Source organism: Urocitellus parryii, chromosome 3, assembly GCF_045843805.1.
Source record: "Urocitellus parryii isolate mUroPar1 chromosome 3, mUroPar1.hap1, whole genome shotgun sequence".
Taxonomy (NCBI): Eukaryota; Metazoa; Chordata; class Mammalia; order Rodentia; family Sciuridae; genus Urocitellus; species Urocitellus parryii.
Window position 1 is genome coordinate 111169406 of NC_135533.1, and position 21602 is coordinate 111191007.

General features: G+C 34.3%; 1 pseudogene; it reads left to right on the forward strand.

The window, feature by feature from the left end:
* Positions 1-658: 658 nt before the first annotated feature.
* The window catches only part of LOC144253730 (tripartite motif-containing protein 44-like), a 146656-nt pseudogene continuing 125712 nt past the window's right edge, over positions 659-21602 (forward strand).

Sequence of the window (21602 nt, forward strand, 5' to 3'; positions counted from 1 at the left end):
CTGTGGGGCCCTTACCCAGGCCCATCCCTGCAGCTCCTCCAAACAGAACCTTAAGCTGCTAGATGGCGGGATGTGGGGGTCCCACTGCATTTCTATTTCCTTTTCAGTCTCCTTTCTGTAGTTTGGAATTTTTTCCTGGTAAAAAGTCGAAGGTTCACCCATGGCCTCCCCTCTGGCGCCCCCTCAGCCTTGTGTTTCTGTTTCTCCTCAGGAAATTTAGGACCCTTAGGGAGAACTTTAAAATTGAACTTCAAATTTCAAGAAGAAGAAAATTTCAACATGAAGAGCTCTGGATGAACAGGGCCCAAGAGCCCTTTCTCTGGAGACAGGGCCCAGGACAGCGCTCACCTCAGCTGTGGAAGCCTCCCTCTCACCCTGTTGCCATGGTTCTTTGGCCTTTTCCAAACTGACCTCTCAGTCTCATGAATAATCAGCCCCGCCTTCCTGGGCGGGGCGATGCTTCCTCGTGAATAATGTATTTTTCTCTCTGGGTTTTCAGGAACAGGAGGCGGAGTCAGTCTAATGAATATGCAAAGCAGAGGAGATTGGCAGATAACGCTCTCCTGCCAGGCGGGGCCCCTCAAGGCCTGCTCCAGCTCTCAGTACAGAGCCCTCCAGCAGCCATTGCTGTGTCTCTCCCGCCTTTCTGAGGGCTTGCATGGGCTCCCGGGCTGGAGGGACCCGCCTCAAGCTCCTGCTGCCTCTGGAAGCTGGTGTCTCTGACTGCCGCACCTGGGTAACCTGTAGGTCAAGGACAGCCTCCTGGGGCTTCTCAGGCAGCACTGCCAAGCTGGGCAGGTGAGGTCCCCAGAGAACTTTTGCCTCCTAGGACAGGCCGCTGAGCTGGGGTCCTACAGAGATCCCAGGTCAGCGCAGTGCAGTGTGGGCAGGGGCTTTCTACACTCTGGAGGGACCTGGGGTCCAAGAGAAGGACAGGTTAGGGATCCAAAGGGCAGAGCTCCTCAGTCTTCCAGGGCATCTCCCACCTCTTCCCCGCCAGTGACCCTCTATGTGTCATTATGAAAATGAAACAAACTGTACATCTAGTCCCCTTACCCTGCCCCTGAGCTGAGCCCCTTCTGCAGAGGTCGCCCCTGGCTGCAGCAGGACAGGGAAATCAAGAGGAAGGGGATTACTGTATGTTTCCTTAATTTACGTCTAAGATCACCTCTGCAATCACATAGGGCAAGATGATATTTTAACAAATGGTGTTGGAATAACACTATTGGAGCACATGCTTTGCATGTACTAGGCCCTGGCTCCAATATCCGCAAAACACACACACACACACACACACACACACACACACACACATTTACACACACACACAAACACAGAGCACAGGAAGCAGGTGGAGCCTGTGGGGAGGCACTATTCTCTAGGTTCTGCAAGAGGAGCCCACATAGCTCATCATGGTGTTAATTCCGCTGAGGGGACCTAGTTCCAGGACAGGGGAAGCTAGAAGCCTGTGGCCCAAGGCCTAGGCCACTGAGGCACAGCACCCACCCAGCCTCCTGAATAGGCTTGTCCTTGAAGAATCTGCCCCATGATAGCACATGACAAGTGCCACTCAGAAAAGGTTCTGGAGCAAGAGTGCAGAGAATGTGGCAATGCCAAAGGCACAGGCAGAAGTTCCTAGGTCACTACCTGGCTAAGCACATTTATGAAACCCAGGCCTGGATCTTGCCAGCCAGCAGGGAGGGGCCTAGAAGAAGAGTTCAGGCCAAGGTGGAACAGGAGGGGTGTGTGCTCATGCACACAAAAGTGTTAAGTTTTGCTGTGCTTAGCAAAACAAAGGGGTTCTGTGAGAAACTATAAACTCTTTGAACTGTGTCCTTATTGCTATCTTAAGAATATAAGAGAAAAGAATGTTTTGCCAAGTTTAATATATATATATATATTCCCTATTGGTTCTTTTGTCTAGAGAAGTCTGAACAATACTCTATATATGCTTATGAATATAGGCATATTCATAATTGAGTGCATTATCGCTATATCATGTTGCAAAAACTGTAATCTGTTAGATAAACTAAGAATAAGAATAGAGATTTTATTTCATCTTTATATTTTATTTCTTATGCTATTCATTCTATACAACAGATCCCCAATGCTGATATGTAATTTATCTTCTCTCTGAAGAATTTCTTGTCACAATTTTTTTTCAAGATATTTCTATTGGGAACAAATTCCCTCAATTTTTGTTTGTTTTAGAAAGTCTTTGTTTCTTCACTTTTGATGGAGAATACTGCAGGGTATGGAGTTCTTTGTTGGTGGGTATTTTCCTTCAAATGTTTAAACATTTTATTCTAGTCTCTTCTTGCTTTCATGATTTCTGTAGAGTCAGATGTAATTTTTATATTTTTCTCCTCCATGGGTGAAGTGTTATTTATTTTAAATGTGTTTCTTGAAGCATTTTCTTTATTTTTTTTTCATTTTTTTTGAAGTTTGAAACAATATACTTAAGTGTAGTGTGTTTTCATTTTGCTTGTTTGTTTTTGGCGTTTACCCTTCTTCATGTTTTTGGAGATTACTGGATCTGTGGTTTAGTGTCTGATATTAGTTCAGGAATGATCTTAGTCATCAAATTGTATTTTTTTATTCTTTTTGGTATTCCAATAAAATATGTGTGTTATAAATCTTCTAGTTATCCCCTGGTTCTTGGATATTGTGTTTGGTTGTTGTTTTCAGTTTCTTTTATTTTTTATTTTTCAATTTGCTTTTCAATTTTCAAAGTTTGTATTGAGATATCCATTTTTTTTTTCAGCTGTGTTCAGTCCATTAACAAATCCATTAAAGGCATTTTCCATTTCTGTGACAGTGCTTTTGGTCTCTGATTTTTTTTTTTATTCTTTCTTACAACTTTCAACACTTAACCTTGTCCATTTGTTCTTTGATGTTGTCTGCTTTCTCCATCATGCTCACCATATGAGACATCAGTTCTTGTTCAATCTCTTTAAACTATTTTGAGGAGTTTTTTTTTTTTGTATGTTTGTTTTCTTTTGTTTTGCCTTTTAATGTGCCTCTTTGTTTTTTGTTCAAGACACACATTATGTACTGGATAGAAAGAACAGTAGCAAATAGATCTTTAGTAATGTTAGTAAGGTGTAGAGACAGGAGAAACAGTGTACTGTCCTATAATCACATCTCAATCTTTTTTTTGTGTGTGGGGGGGATATTGAACCCAGGAGTGCTTTACCACAGAGTCACATCCTCAGTCCTTCCTATCTATCTATCTATCTATCTATCTAATCTATCTATTTAGAGTTAGTTTCTTTCTAAGTTTCTGATGGCCTTGCTAAGTTTCTGAGGCTGGCTTTGAATTTACAATCCTCCTGCCCCAACCTCCGGGGCCCCCCACACATCAATTTTTTTATAAACTGGACTATAAACTTTACTAGTACTTTTCAGGTTTTCTTTCTCCCCTTAGGTGGAACGGTGTAATTGGAGAGAGCTAGAGTTTTTAGATTTTTCTTCTTTCTCCCATTTAGAAAGCTAGAGGACCTCAAATAGGTTACTTTCTATCAGGTCAGTTTGACTCATAAAACCAAGTAGTTCATGATCTGATAAGATAGCTTCACCCAAGGCCTACCTTGTTAAAAATAGAATGCTTCTGTATGCGTTTAAATAGTTCCATTTCCTCTTTTCCTGCTAGAAACATGAGAGATTTTTTCCCTCCTCTGATAATCACTTTGAGGTCCTGGTAGACTCCCGGGAAGTAAAATTCACAAAAATGGTTTGGGTTCTTCTATGATTGGGATTCCTGGAGTTTTTAACTCTCAAGAGTTTTCCACATTGAGGCATCTACAATTTAGTTTCCTTCCCTGGCCCTGATTCCCACAGACAATTCTATACATGGGTTTTGGTTCTGTAAAGTTGTGAATCTCTCTGATTTTGGGGGAAGCAATTATCCCAATACTTCAATTTTTTGACAGATTTAAGAAGACTTGTTGATTTTTCATTGTGCTTAGATTTTAACTTTTTGTTAGGAGGGAATGGTGATTTCTGAGTTCCTCTTACATCCTTTATGTACTTACCAAGCAATATTTGAAAATGCTGTTATGATGTTAACTAAAATTCTAAAAAAAAGGTAATTAATTTGAAGAAAATTGAAAACCTTAAAATATTAAAGAACTGTATTTAGTAACACGTTGCCTATTTCCATTTATGTTAGCAGCTTTTGTGTTCTTTCCTAAATTTTAAAAATATTTACTTAAATATCTTATTGATTTGTCAATAATATTATGCTTTCCAGTTAAACCCTGAAACATTTAAAAAGTTAAATTCTATAATTGCTTACGGCTGAAATGAGAGAAAATAGATTTTTTTTTCATATTTGACCTATATCAGATAGGCTCTTTGACTCAATAAGCAGAGCTTCCTTTTACTAACATTTAATGAGCAACACAAAATTCATTTTTCCTTACATTTCAAGTATAATTTATTTGGAAATACTTTTTATTGGAAGAATAAAATAACAGATATTTCCGTTTCACATTATATGTTTTAAAAGCATGTTGGCTATTATGTCATCCAAAATTATATATATAATATATATATAATATATTCGTATATTATATATATATAATATCTGTATATATATATAATTAAAGGGAAAACATTAGGAAAACATTAAGAAATTAATGTTTTCTAAGCAAAGGTAGATAATTTCTTATTTTATATACCTTTCCTTAACTAAGGAAAGGTAGATAATTTCTTATTACCTTATGTACACTAGGTAACCAAATAGTAGGTCTCTTTATAAAATATTCCAATAAAAATGAAATAATTATCCAGGCATGGTGGCCCACACATGTAATGACAGTAGCTCGAGAGGCTGAGGCAGGAGCATTGCAAGTTCAGAGCCAGCCTCAGCAAAAGCAAGGCACTAGTCAACTCAGTTAGAACCCTATCTCCAAATAAAACACAAAATAGGGCTGGGGATTTGTGAAAATTAATAATCATTAATAATGTCCCCTTGATATTGATAATGTGATACATGATGACTCGCATTCATTTATTTACCAACATAATTCAATTTTGTAGTTAATAAAGCTGAACTGGAGAGACCAGTAAATTATCCAAAGCCATATGTAGAAAGTGATAGCATTAAAATTCAAACCAGTAACACTAATATTCAAAGTTGTACCTCTTAACTACTAAAAACATGCTTAATCTTAATTTTACTGTACCTTTTTTTAAAACTGAGAATGGAACTCAGGAATGCTTAACCATTGAGCCATATTCCCAGCCTTTGTTTAATTTTTAATTTTTTATTTTGAGGTTGGGTCTTACTCAATTGCTGAAACTGGCTTTGAACTTGTGATCCCCCTGCCTCAGGCTCTTGAGCTGCTGGGATTATGGGCATGTGCATCCATGCTGGGCCCTGAATTTTAATATAATTCTTATGATAAAAACATATTAAGGCTGATGCTATAAAATGGGAATTTAAATCTTAATTTGCAGTATGTTAAAAATCAAATGCTTTCTTTAATGTTACTAATTCTATCTAAGGCCCATGTAATTTCATGAGTCCTAATCTATTTGTGTTTCTCAGTTTCCTATGATTTTTCATTTGGGTTTTTATTTATTTATTTTAATCACAAAGGATAGTGTGAGAAATTGAACAAAAAGATCTAGTTAGGCTTATCTTCAGCATTGTGTAGCTTCAGAGCCATTCTATTTGAGTAGTAATCTTTATATGTGTATGTATACCTAAAGTTTGTCCAAAAATAATTTTAATTTACTTTATAATTACTTTTAGAAATTTCTAGAGTAATTATTTGTTAGATAATTTCAAAAAACACTTATATACAGAAGAAAAGTACAGAATAATGTAACTGTTTCAATATGGGGCTCACCTAGACCAAATATATGTTTCTTTTTTAAAAAGGGAAAGAAAAACATTTTTATCATATATGCTCTATTATGTGTGTGTATGTGTATATATATATATATAAACATATATATATATATGTATATATATACACACACACATATATATATATATATATATACATTCTGTTTATATCTACATCAATGATCTATGGGTAACTTCTGATATATTCATTCATGTATAAATATATACATATATTTACATACAAACTAGAAAACCTCTTGGGAAGTTGTTATGAAAGTGACAGGGTAATAAAATGAAGTAACTGTTATGGAACAATAATGATCACAAATAATTCTAAAATGAACTTAGCGAAATATGTATTTTAAGTCTTCAGCATTTGATGAAATAATAGACAAAACCCAGGAGTGACTGTTAAGCTAAGTATTTTACACTAAAATCCATTCTTTTATCTGGCCTGTTTTATCTTATTGGGGGCAGAAAAAAAGGGAGTAGAATATAGCCATACCATTTAGGACCATAGACGTAGGGGATTTTCTCAAAAGTAGTCTATTTTTAGTGGAAAAAATGGGTGGGGACTGAGCCTTGGCTTAAGAGCTAAATAAAGGTTTTCATCACCCAGTGACTTACTGTCATGTAGTATAGCAAAAGTAAAACTTATATTTACTTCTAACTGTAAATTCCCTTCACATACCAGGAGTTACAAGCTCAAGATGTTGTTTTGTTATCAGAGTATTATAGCATTTGTTCCATATGCAGAATTTTGAAGTAAGGGAAATATTTTAACCCATTTTTCTTTTAAGTAACTTTCATTCACCTCCTTTCTTCTTTCAATATTCCATGATGTTAATACCAAAAATAAATGATTTTTAAATGATAATAGTGAGTTAAGAAAATACTTTATGTGTTTGTGTGTGTGTGTGTGTGTGTGTATTTGTGCGCGAGACCCTGTCTGCGTGGAGGTACTGAGAAACCTTAGGGATGATTTCGGGCTGCACTTAGGATAGATTGTACATCAAGTCTAAAAAATCAGTGATGTTGGCTTGTCTTGGTTTAATTCTATGAGTTCTGCCCACATTTCCAGATGCATCCTCTCATAAAGATTTCACCCCAAACTCTACAATGATCCTGTTCTGTACAATTTCCATCAGTTCCTAGTAAACAATCAGGAATTTCTGTCCTAAGGAGTCTATGCATGCTTCTACTACTAAATTTAACATTATTCATGTTTTTGTTGATGGTATGTCTTGCCTATCAAATCATAATCTGAATATCACCTTAGCAAGGCCAAACTCAACCATCCAATCCAATGTTTTACCTACTTGTCTCAGGGTTCTGCTTCTGCTTGTTTGTTTGTTTTCTTTAAGATAATTCTGTAGACCCTGAAATATTATTATCTTTCTGTTTTCAGCCTCCTTCACTACAATACAAACTCCATGATTGCACGATATTGTCTGTCTTGCGCACAGTTGTCAAATGAGGCTTCAGAAGAAAAAATCAATTTAGAATATCATTAAAAATGCAAGCCTTCCCATACATATCTGAATATGTCAAAAACATATTAAAGGTCATGGTAGTAATTCTGACTAAATTGGTGATATGAACATGGACTTTTTGAGTCTTACTGTAGACAACATTATCTTACTGAAGCAATGAGGCTGCAAATACAGATAATTGAAGTTTTAATTACACTGTTGTAATATTTAAGGTTTATGTATCACTTAGGAAACAACTGACATTTAGATAAAGGAAATAATAAACTCTACACTATAAGAAATAATGATTGAAATTAATTTTAAGAAGTAAAACAGGAAGCAGGAAAATATAGTTGGAAATTCCAAATTGAACATAAACCGGGACTGATTGATATGCTATGTGTACAAAGGAAGCTGGGTTTTAAGATTAATTTTCAAAAGAAATCTATATGTACTTATAGATTTTGAAACTGTGGTTTGTAACTCGATCCAACTTTTTATTTTTGAATATGAGACAAAGAAGCTATGAAATTTATCTAACACAGATCATTGATTTGGGTTTGAATCTCAACTCAAGCTTTGCATTTACTGATTCTATTATCTAAGGATGTGGCTAAATATTTTAACCATCAGTCTTCTCCTCTCTCTGTATCGATAATAATGCAAACTTGGAAAGCTTTCTGGGAGGATTCCTTGGAGAAATGTGCTTAAAGGTTTATTGCACATATTTTTTCCCAAATAATAGCTATTAAAATGTTGACACAAATAAGATAGTAATCATTTTATTAACATCCTCCACCTTCTTCCTGAAATTTTGTGTGTTCTTGGTATCTAAACCAAGGAAGATTCTTGGGCTGCAGGTATTAAGGACTTTGTTGAGTTCCTCATCACAGTTTGAGGATCTGTTTTTTCCATTAAGTCCAAGCTTTCCTGTCATGACCCTTTTTTTTTCTAAAAGTAAATTCCTACTCAGTGTTTCAGTTAAAAATTTTATCCTTCTCATGCTCAAGAAGATTACTACTAAATAGGGAAGAGAGATGGGAGGGAAAGGGAAGAAGAAGAGGAATTACACGGAAGATGGAAGGAGACCCTCATCATTATACAGATTACATGTATGATAATGTGAGGGGGGGGGAAGAACTGTGTCACATTAGATTGGGTAGAGAGAAGTGATGGGGGGGGATAGGAAGGACAGCAGAATAAATGAATAAATTAGACACTAGTATTGCTGTATGTATATATATGACTGCATGACCAATGTGATTCTGCAACCTGTACACTCAGAAAAATGAGAAATTATATTCCATTTGATTCAAATGTATGATATGTCAAAATCATTGTACTGTCATGTGTAAGTAATTAAAACAAAAAAAATTAAAAAAAGAAAAATATACCCTGCTCATGGATAGGCAGAACTAACATCATCAAAATGGCGATATTACCAAAAGTCCTATATAAGTTCAATGCAATGCCAATCAAAATCCCAAAAGCATATCTTATAGAAATCGATAAAAGAATCATGAAATTCATATGGAATAATAAAAGACCCAGAATAGCAAAAACAATACTAAGCAGGAAGTGTGAATCAGGCGGTATAGCGATACCAGACTTCAAACTATACTACAGAGCAATAGTAACAAAAACAGCATGGTACTGGTACCAAAACAGGCGGGTGGACCAATGGTACAGAATAGAGGACACAGTAACCAATCCACAAAACTACAACTATCTTATTTTTGATAAAAGGGCTAAAAGCATGCAATGGAGGAAGGATAGCATCTTCAACAAATGGTGCTGGGAAAACTGGAAATCCATTTGCACCAAAATGAATCTGAATCCCTATCTCTCGCCGTGCACAAAAGTTAACTCAAAATGGATCAAGGAGCTTGATATTAAATCAGAGACACGGCATCTGATAGAAGAAAAAGTTGGTTATGATCTACACGCTGTGGGATCGGGCTCCAAATTGCTCAATAGGACACCCATAGCACTGGAGTTAACAAATAGAATCAACAAATGGGACTTACTCAAACTAAAAAGTTTTTTCTCAGCAAAAGAAACAATAAGAGAGATAAACAGGGAGCCTACATCCTGGGAACAAATCTTTACTCCACACACTTCAGATAGAGCCCTAATAACCAGAATATACAAAGAACTCAAAAAATTAGACAATAAGATAACAAATAACCCAATCAATAAATGGGCCAAGGACCTGAACAGACACTTCTCAGAGGAGGACATACAATCAATCAACAAGTACATGAAAAAATGCTCACCATCGCTAGCAGTCAGAGAAATGCAAATCAAAACTACCCTAAGATACCATCTCACTCCAGTAAGACTGGCAGCCATTAGGAAGTCAAACAACAATAAGTGCTGGAGAGGATGCGGGGAAAAGGGCACTCTTGTTCATTGCTGGTGGGACTGCAAATTGGTGCAGCCAATTTGGAAAGCAGTATGGAGATTTCTCGGAAAGCTGGGAATGGAACCACCATTCGACCCAGCTATTCCCCTTCTCGGTCTATTCCCTAAAGCCCTAACAAGAGCATGCTACAGGGACACTGCTACATCGATGTTCATAGCAGCTCAATTCACGATAGCAAGACTGTGGAACCAGCCTAGATGCCCTTCAATAGATGAATGGATAAAAAAAAATGTGGCATTTATATACTATGGAGTATTATTCTGCATTAAAAAATGACAAAATCATAGAATTTGGAGGGAAATGGATGGCATTAGAGCAGATTATGCTAAGTGAAGCTAGTCAATCTTTAAAAAACAAATACCAAATGACTCCTTTGATATAAGGGGAGTAAACAAGGACAGGGTAGGGACGAAGAGCTTGAGAAGAAGATTTACATTAAACAGGGATGAGAGGTGGGAGGGAAAGGGAGTGAGAAGGGAAATTGCATGGAAATGGAAGGCGATCCTCAGGGATATACAAAATGTCATACAAGAGGAAAGGAGGGGTAAGACAAGAGAATACAAATGGAAGAAATGATTTACAGTAGAAGGGGTAGAGAGAGAAAAGGGGAGGGGAGGGGAGGGGAGGGGGGATAGTAGAGAATAGGACAGACATCAGAATACATCAGACACTAGAAAGGCAATATGTCAATCAATGGAAGGGAAACTGATGTGATACAGCAATTTGTATACGGGGTAAAAGGGGGAGTTCATAATCCATGTGAATCAAACCGTGTAATATGATGTATTAAGAACTATGTAATGTTATGAACGACCAATAAAAAAAAAAAAAGAAATTTAGGTTTTAAAAAATCATAGACCTCAATTTTAATTCATTTTTTTGTAGGATACAAATCTATTTAATAAAAATGGGAGATCCAGCAAAAGTTATTAAAAAAAAAAAAGAAGAGGAAAGTTGATTAAGAGTGATATTTCCTATTATTAAGGGACTTATTAATACCAAGCACTGCACTAACATATTATTCTATATGTTAATATGTTCATAAACTGTATATATATATGTCATATTATATGATATATATATGTATCATATATATCATCTTCTATCCTAATATTGACAACAGTGTTTATAGATGAAGATGTTGAAGCTTGGGCATTTAAATTGTAAGTTGAATTGGAAAAAAGTTACTGAGACTCATTTTGTATCCATGTCAATCTGAATCCAGTTTTGATACCTAATCTTCATAAAGAAAGTGAAAAGTTAAAACTCAAGTTCCAAATATCTATATGGTCTTTAAAAAAAAAAAAAGAAGTACTATCATCAGTGTTCAGTTATAATTTGGGAATTAATCTAATGTGGATTTTTAAAAAAATTTTGCCTGTGATTGAATTAAAGTGCAATTTATTTTCCAAACTCATGAAATATTATTACTCTTATTATTTCATTGAATATTATTTGAATTGTGATTATAATAAAATAGATTATAATTAAAAAATTTATCCTGATAATATATTTTTAAAAAAGACTTTTAAAAAATTTAAACTGCCATTCATTATATTTTCTACAACTTCCTTTGATATATAAAAAAGTATAACATATTATGAGATGAGAAGTTATATAGATAGAAGATTGATGATTAAATGGCTAGAAGCATATATAATATGACAAAATATCAGTGTATATGGTAAAATACTTATAAAATAGACACATTAATTATATGACCGTTCAGTGAAAAAACTCACCTTCTTTTCTTTTCTCATAATAATATTATGAGAAAAAAATCACCTTTTCATCTCTCCTGCAATTCATGAGTTTTCCTTACTTATATATCCAAACTATTTTCTATTGTTATGAACTTATGGCTATTTATTTTATACTTTGAGTTATTTAACAATACCATATTATTTATTTTCTTGCTCATATTTTTTGACTTTTATGAGTGAAGTTCTGTCAGTTCACTCCTATGTCACCTTGATATTACCTAATCAATGCTCTTTTTAGTACTTCCTTAATTTCTGCAACTATCTTATATTTCCTGTTTGATCTCAGAATCAGCCGTTTTTCCAAGAAACTCTTTGGGTTTTTTGCTGGAGAGAGTGATATTAGAAACCAACATGTGGGTGCTAGGGGGTACTGGGATATTGTTAATTCTAGGCCATCTCAGATGACAAAGCAAGAAAATAAATGTATATCAAATGTAGATAAACAGGGCTGGGAATATAGCTCAGTGACAGAGCACTTGCCTAGCATGTGTGAGGCACTGGGTTCAATCCTTAGCACCATATAAAAACCTAAACAAATGAAGGCATGCCATCCATCTACAACTATAAAAAAATCTTTAAAATGTAGATAAACACACCTCTACCTGTTTCTATATGTAACCATCTGTATACATATAAAGCAAAACATGAGCTCATATTGATGACTGCAACTCGACCAACTACCGATGAGTTATGCTCGGCCCCTTTCTCTTGTTAACCTGGAAATTCTCACTTCACCAGTGGAAACAGAGCAAACTGAGGTCCACAATCCTCCATCAATAACTTCATTGTATAATCCAAGTATACATATATAGTAGTATCAAATTGTTAATTTTTACCTGCATGGGAAAAAAAAAACTTAATCAAATAGAGCACAAAGCTTATGAGCAATGTTTTTACCTGAAAGTCTTATAGCCTGTACTCATTATAGAACTTTCTAGGTTAGAACCCCCCTCCCCTACCTTTAGTAAGAAAGTTTCATACATTTGTAATATGGTTATATTATCTTGTCATAGTCTGCATTTCATTCTAAGAGTCCCCAAACTCCTAAATTATATTTTAAATTTGCATATATTAAGGCTGACTCTTTGTGTCATAAAATTCTAAGAGCTGAGGCAAATGCCTAAGTTATATACTCACCTGTTATACAGGTAGTTGCAGACTACCCTCTCTTCTTCCCAATTTCTGTGATTCTCCTATTTAATCTTCCTACCTTCTGTCAAAAATATGGCAATCATTAGCCTCTTCCACTGTCTTTATAATTTTGCCTTATTCCAGAATATCCGTATGATTTTTCAGACTGACTTCTTTCATACACCAAAATGCATTTAAGGTTCATTCTTGTCTTTTCTTGGCTTGATATCTCATTTATTTTTATCATTGAGTAATATTTTATTGTACAGATACACCAGTATACCTACTGATCTATTTAGGACCTTTTAATTCCTTCTAGTTTTTAACAATTATGAATTAAGCCCCTAAAAACATTTGTGAGCAAGCTTTTGTGTGGACATAAGTTTTCAACATATTTAGATAAACACAAGGACAGTAAATGCTGAAATATGTGGTAAAACTAAGTTTATCTTTGTGGGCAACTGCCAAAGTGTCTTCCAAAGCGGCTGCATTTTGCATCACCATCTGTTAATGACTGAGAATTCCTGTTGCTTTGCATCTGACCAGCCTTTGACATTGTAAGGTTTTATTGTTTGTGTGTTTTTAGCTATTTTAATGTTGCATAATGGCCTCTCATCTTTTTATTTATTTGCAGATTTTTAATGCCAAATGATGTTGAGAATCTTTCCATGTATTTATTTAAAATCTGCATATCTTTTTGGCAAGGTTAATTTTCAAGGCTTTCACTAATTTTTTAAATGTAAGTTCTAGAATTTACATAACTACAAGGAAAGAAAAATAATATATGTGTTTAATAAAGTTTTCTAGGACTTGTATTTTCACTCTCTTAACAGGGTCTTTATAGAGTAGACAAATTTAATATTAGTAAGCCAAACTTATGAATTATTTCTTCCATTATATATTTGGTGTTATGTTTTCTTCTAAGTTTTATTTTGGATTTCCTTCTTAGTTTTATTTTAGTAGAAGTATAGTTTCATGAATTAGGTCTATGATTCATTTTCTTTTTTTTTTTTTTTCTTGGCATGGTATAAAGTCTGTATCTACATTATTTTTTTCTTTTTTTTGCATATGGTTATTCAATTGTTGCAACATTTGTTAAAAAAGCTATCCTTTCTTTATTGGATGGATTTTGCCACTTTATGAACAATCAGTTAAATATATTTATGCAGGCTTACTTCTAAGGCTCCCTACTGTGTCTCATTGATATGTGTCTAATCTTTTCCTAATGATGTGTTTTCTTGTTTACTGTAACTTTACAGTAAGGTTGAATTCTGGTAATCAAAGGCCTGAAATTTTGTTCTTCAGTATCATGATTGCTACTTTTGGTCTTTTGTCTTTTTCATATGAACATTAGCATTAGGTCATTGACATCTAAAAATGGATCTCTGGAATTTTGATTGATATTGAACTGAATGTACAGACCAAGTTGGGAAGAACTTCCATCCTAATAGTGTGTCTTTCTATTTATACAAATAGTCTTAAACTTATTTGATTTTTTTGGTGTCTTTTATTAGAGTGTTGTAGGTTTCTGTCTACAAATCATGTATGTATTTTGTTAAAATTATAGTTAAGTGTTTCATTTTTGGGGTGCTATTAAAAATAAATTGTAATTTCTGTAATCAGCCACTTAGAAGGCTGAAGCAGGAGGATTCTGACTATAAAGCCAGCCTCAGCAAAGTGAGGTGCTAAGCAACTCAGTGAGTCCCTGTCTCTAAATAAAGTACAAAATAGGGCTGGAGATGTGGCTCAGTGATCAAGTGCCCCTGAATTCAATCCCTGGTACAAAACAATAACAACAACAACAACAAAAACAATGGATTGTAATATAGCATTGAAACAAAAATAGTTTTATTCCTTTTATTCCTTTCTTCCCAATCTATATACTTTCCTCCTTTCTTTATTATAGTACTTATGTTTCTTTCATTATAATATTGAATAGGAATGATGATTGGGATATTTGTGATTTGTTTCCTATCTCAAGTAGAAAGATCCAGCTTTTTATTTTAAGTATGATGATAGCTAAAGTTTTTTTGTAAATGATCTTTACAAAGTTTAGTAAGTTTTCCAGTATTCCTACATTAATGAAAGTTTTCATCAAGAATGAGTATTGAGCTGGGCATGGTAGTACATGCCTGTAATCCCAGTGGCTTGGGAGGCTGAGGCAGGAGGATGCTAAGTTTAAAGCCAGCCTCAGCCAAAGTGAGGTGCTAAGCAACTCATTGAGACCCTGTCTCTAAATCAAATACAAAATAGGACTGGGGATATGGCTCAGTGGCCAAGTGCCTCTGAGTTCAATCCCTGGTACTCCCCCCCCCCCAAAAAAAAAAAAAAGAATGAGTATTGAATTTTGTCAAATGCTTTTCTGTGCTGGTTAAAATGATTATAATTTTTCTTTGTAAGCCTGGTGATATTGTAGGTTACATTAATTGATTCTCAAATGTTGGAAATTATTATTGCAGTTAAGGGTTTTTTGTTTGTTTTTTAGTTTAATTTTATTTACACCTTTTGGAAAATAAAGTCTTATTAATATTATTTCTTTATTTGTGAGTTTTGGTCATTTATTTCTTTCAAGAAAATTGGCTATTTCATCTAAGTTATTAAACCTGAAGGCATTATATTATTCACGTTATTCCCCTGATATGTTGTTAATGTTCATGGGATCTGTAGTGATGATACTCTTTCATTTCTAATATCAATGATTTGTATCTTTTTCCAATAATCTTTGTTATCCTTGCTAGAAATTCATTAATTTTCTGGATTTTTCTAAAGAATCAGGTTTTGGGTCATTGATTTTTGCTACTTTCCTAATATGAATTTCATTGATGTCTGTTCGATTTTTTTAATCCTTTTCTTTTGCCATTTTTAGCTAAAATAATTCCTCTTTCATTGATTCTTACAGTAAAGTCTTATTATTCTTATTGTTGTATTTTCTCCAGACTTTATAGTATATAAATTCAATCAAAATATAGGTCAACACAATAGAATATCTACTATTTTGGACCAGTTTTATGTTCTTTTTCTCTTGCTCCAGTAGGTCATCCCTCTTTTAGATAACCTGGTCCTCCTGGTCTCTGTGCATACCATATTTGTTTCAGGCCCACACAGTTGCCCACTCCACACAGCACAGTAGCACTAAATCACAGAGGACCCCTGATCCACCAAACTCTGTGTTGTGGAGAGCTAGAATTATATGTTCATGCCACGATGGCTGTATAGTTTGATGTTCTTTTTGAAAGAAACAACTTCTAGACTGAAGAACTAAAATTGCCTTTTAGCACTTAGTGTAAATGCATTTGATCTTAAATACTGTCACCAATCAGGGCTTTTTTGTATTTCAAATGTTTGTATGTAGGCTAACTCTGTTAAAATGCTCAGATGTTGCTTTACTTTGTTTTGCATATGCATGAATGTTTATTTTGTAAATGATAATACCTTCCCTGTAAGGATTTTATAATCAGAGTTTGCTCTTTAGTGCATTTTGCAGTGCATGTCATGGTAAGCAAAGCAAGGAATTTCAGGTAGTTTTTTTATGGAAAAATCTGATTCAAATTTCAGAATTTTAATCACAACCCAACATACCTCTTTGAAAGGTAGAAAGCATAAATCTGATATCATTTGATATAATTCTCTAAACAAGTATATGAGCTCTCTACATATCCTTAAATAATCATTCATGGTAGCTTCATCAGAATATAAGAAGGAAAGCTAATGTGCTTTAAAAATCTGAAATGTAGGTTTTAATCTTTATATTTTTAATATATTTATTTAAGGAATATGGTTTGTTGATTTGATATACATATGTGTGTAATTATTATTGCAGTTAAGCAAATTAGTGTATGTCTTCTCATACTACCCCTTTTTGTTTTAATAGTACCTAAATAATAATTTCTTAGCAAATTTCCATTATATAGTATAGTATTATTGACTACAGTTTTTGTGGTATACATTGCATTTTAGAGCATTTTATCCTAGATAACTGAAATTTAGTTCAAAATAGGTTTGTTGATAAATACAAACATGAAAAATACTCCAGTGTGTCTGTGTTGAATGTGAAATGCATTCATTTAGAGCTAGCTACAATGATCTGTGAAAGTTATAATGTTTTGAATATAAATAGAGCTGCTGACCTTCTAGGGAATTTAATACTTGTTTATTTAATTATTTAGAGATTTAGTACTAATGAGATGATAATTAGCCCTTGGTTGAAATGTCACAATTATCAACCAGCTTTGCATGAAAGAAAAAAAAACTCACAGGCATAAAATATGCTCTTGTCTTTTTCCAATACCATATTGAGGCAGAGCAGGAGAGAGAGAAAGAGAGAGAGAGAGGAAGAGCAGAGCTAGGAGAGCATGGCTAGTTATACAAACCAATGACCAATTATCAGCATCATAGGGATTATTAAGATGTTTAAATGTAATACTGGTAATGGTGAAAAGGATCATAACCATGCATGTATGCAGGTCAATCTATTCATTCATGAATTTACAAAGGAATGATATAAATGTGTTATGGTTTGGATGTGAGGTGTCCCAAAACTCACATGTGAGAGAATACAAGAAGGTTCCAAGGAGGAATGATTGGATTGAGAGAGTCTTAACCCAATCAGTGAATTAATCCCTGGTGGGATTAGCTAAGTAGTCACTTGAGGCAGGTGGGGTGTGGCTGGAGGAATTGGTTAATTGGGGGCGTGGCTATAGGATGTATATTTTGTATCTGGAACTAGAGTCTCCTCCACCCCTCCACTTCATGATCACACGATGTGAGCTGCTTTCCCCTGCCATAGTCTTCTGTCATCATGTTCTGCCTCACCTGGAGCACGGAGGAATGGAGCTAGCCTTCTCTGAACTAAAATCTCTGAAACCACAAGGCCTCAAATAAACTTTTCCTCCTCTATAATTGTTTTTGCCAGATCACTTAACCCCAGCAGCAAAAAAGCTGATTAAAATAAAGTGGTAGGATATTATCATTATCAGTATTGAGATATCTGTTGGGGAGACATATTTTTGCTATTCCTTCTCATTTTCAATACATATTTCTTGATTTATTTTTGTTGTTTTGTTTTACTTAATATTAATTGGCAATTAAGAATTGCATGTATTTATGCTATACAATATGAAGCTCTGAATATACAGACATTGTGAAATGACTAAATCAAACTAACATGTATTACTTCACATGTTTATTTGTGGAGAAAACATTTAAAATCTACTCTCATGGCAAGTTCCAAATATGTAATGTACTGTTGTTAACTGTGATCATTAATAGTTTATTAACCCAGCCAGAATAAGCTGGAATAGTAAATAAAATATAAGCTTAAGCTATACATTACACATCTTCTTTTGTAAATATGCAGCAATTATAACTACTATTTTTAAAGGCATGTTATCATGATAGTTTATGGAATAATAATAAAATGCTTATTATGGGAGTAGAGGTGTATTTAAGACATTTATATAGCAAATTTGGCTAATTGAGTGAGTGAGCAAGGAAGGAAAAAAGAAAGAAAGACTAAAGGTAAGTGGGATTATAATGGTGCCTTAAATCTGTATATGAAACACATGAGAAGGGAATTGATTTAGCGGAGAAGCAAGATTTGAGTTTCTCATGAAAGGAAGTTTCAACTGGGTCTATTTAGTGCTATTTAAAATGCATGAGGAAGTTCAAAGGAAGAGGTCAGCACTTCACGGAACAAACAATTGTGCTTGAAAGGAAAACTACATTGTTTAGATCACACGTCCTCATTGTCTGATTCTGATAAGACAGGGCTTCTTCATCTTTCACTCTGTATTCATCCACTAGGAGTGCAATACAAAATACTACAGAATGGGTGACTTAAAGTAAAGGAATTTATTTATTCACAGTTCTAGAAGCTTTAAGTCCAAGACCAAAATTCTGGCTTATTTCATTTCCAGTGAGGGCTATCCTGCAGGCTTACAGATGGCCAACTTCTATGTCTTCCCATGACCTTTCCTCAGTGTTTGTACCCAAAAGGAAGAAGGGGAGAGAGAGCACATGCACAAGAGCATGAGCATGAGCGGTCTCCTGTCTGTTCCAAAATGATACTAATCCTATTGCATCAGGCCTCTCATATGTGACCTCATTTAAAATCAATTACTTCCTTAGAGGACCCACCTCTAAATACAGTCACACTGGGCATTAAGGCATCAACATTACAAGTTTGGGGAGGACACAAATACTCAGGCCATAACACATTGCTTTTAACTTATTTTACAGCTGTAGATAACTGATAGAAAGCAATATAACTTTTTTGTAAGTCATGTGCATTACTTTCCTATTGCAGATATAGTAAAGCACTACAAGTTGCGTGTCTGAAAACAACACAGGTTTAATATCTCATGGTAGTGGAGGTTAGAGGACCTAAAGTTAAGATTCTGGAAAGGAAGTATTCCATTTAGAGGTTCTGTGGGAGAGAATCTGTTTCCTTTCCCTTTCTAGCTTCCAGAGGCCAACTGCATTGCTTGACTCTTGGCTCTTCTCTCCATCTTGAAAGAACACTACTCCAACTTCTGCTTTATCATTTACATTCCTGCCTCTGTCTCATAAGAACCCTTGGAATTATATTGGAACCACCCTGATAATCTAGGTTAATCTCCCATCTCAATGTAATCATCAAGTGCATCTCAAGATGTTTATTTTCTGGGGACATTATTCTTCTGTCTACTATATGTACAGATGCTTCTTCACTTATAATGGGATTATTTTACAGTAAACTCTCATCAGTTGAAAGTATCACAAACTGAAAATGCATTTAACATACCTCACCTACTGAGTAACATAGTTTGGCCAAGTCTATCTAAAATGAACTCAGAAAACTCATATTGACCTATAGTTGGGCAAACTCATATAACAAACATTATTTTATTATAGAGTATTGAGTATTTCATGTGCACACATAGATGGGCATTTTATAGATATTAGGGTATGTGAAAGCATGATGTCCATAAAAGTTACTGACAACACAGCATCCATTATTTACCCTTGGGATATTATGTGAATGACTGGGAATGGTGGCTTGCTGCTACTGACTAACATCATGAGAGTTTAGAACTGTATACCAATAGGCTGGGAAAAGATCAAAATTCAAAATACACCTGATGGTTTGTACTAAACACATATTGCTTTCTCACCATTATGAAGTTGAACAGTTATAAGTCAAACTGTCATAAACCAGTGTCCATGTCATCTCTGTGCACCACAGTGGAGATTCCATTGACTTCCAAGAAAACAGTCTCCATGTGCACACTGTATTATTCCTGATCTGCATTATGCATATTTGAATTGTCCTTTACACTGGTTGTAACAACTTATTGGTTCCCTCATTAGTAATCAGTCGAATAAAATTTATAAGACATGTTCATTTTATATCTTTATGAGAGTCATAATTCTTTATTCTTTAAAGATAAAGATTTAGGATTCACAAGTATAGTGGAAATATGTAAAACTAAAGGAAAGGACTTTTAACACATAGTCATTTAAATGCTAAAGGGGTATTACTAAAGAATGACTTCCTGTTCAAACTTTGGGGGTTTTGTAAGTATTGGTATTCACTGTTGTCTTTACCCTAAAATCTATGTGGATTTTAACCTCTAGTACATATAGCTTACAGGATTTTTAAGTTAAGTAAGTGATAGGAGAGTGTTTACTTCTGAGACATTATGAGGAAAAAAAAAATCACTGAAGATCACGGCCTATTATAAATATAGGTTTCTGTGGGAAATATAACCAGAATAAAATTAACAGTAAAACTAATGACTGATTGTAATATGCTTATGTATTTATTTTCTCCTAATCACAAAAGGCAGCAGCCAGTTGCCTTTAGTGGTTTTTGATATCATGTTATATTCATTTTCTTTATTTGTGATGCTCAAATTTAATTAAAATATTTTAATGTGAATTTAGAAAGTTAGGCAAGTATGAATACCTGACATTTTGGTTATCAGAAAACTGAGGAAAGCCAGTGACAAGTTGCAACCTGTGGTGTTTCAGAACATTCCCCAACTAGGTGAAATTTGTCTGTGTGGAGAACAGTAGCTTATTAAGGCATATTAAATAGCCTCAGGGTGCATGCATCTGAAGCTAAAGCACAAGGCATTGTTCATCCTTCATGTTTTAGCAGCTGTTTAATGAAAAGTGCCAGCTCAGTGTGTAGTTAATCTATCTAATAATTAATACAACAGCAGCCTGGGGCCAATGTAGATATAACTCCAAAGTCCTTGCTCATTTGCAAATTAACACAGAGACTTGCTTTTTACAGCCAGTTGGTTATTTAGGAAGGAGACTAGGATATTTAAAATTCTCAATTTCAGGACGTCTATTTGATCACATTTCATTTGAATATGCCACATAAAATAGAATTTGAAATGATAATGCTTAAATGTGTAATATAGAAAATTAATCTCCTTATGGTTATTAAGATACATATGTAACCCTCAAGGCTAAAAGGATACCAGTGTGTTTTAAATCCACAAAATGCTAATTTGAAACTAAGGAGCATTCTAAAGCCCTTAATGATAGAATCGTCCTTAATTTATCTTTGTTTATAATCTAGGCAAAATTTATCTAATGTATTAAATAAATCAAATTGCTTCATAGTTTTGAAAATCCTATTTTAATTTCATTTTTAATCTATTAGATTCTTGGTTATAAAACAGTATATGATTATGAAGTGTCATCAAGATATTAAAAATTTGAAGTATATACAACCCTCCCCAAAACATAAAAATAATGAAAGTTGAAAATAAGTAGGTATAAGGCAAAAATAGTCTATAATTATATATAATTAATATACTAGTTGTTGTGGGATACAAACTTAAAGAATCTCTATCTATCTATATATCCACCACAGTTTATTTTTATGAACATATATTGTACCTATGGGAATAGTTTATCTTTATTCATAATGTAAAAGAGGTGCTCTGTGACCAGAAATT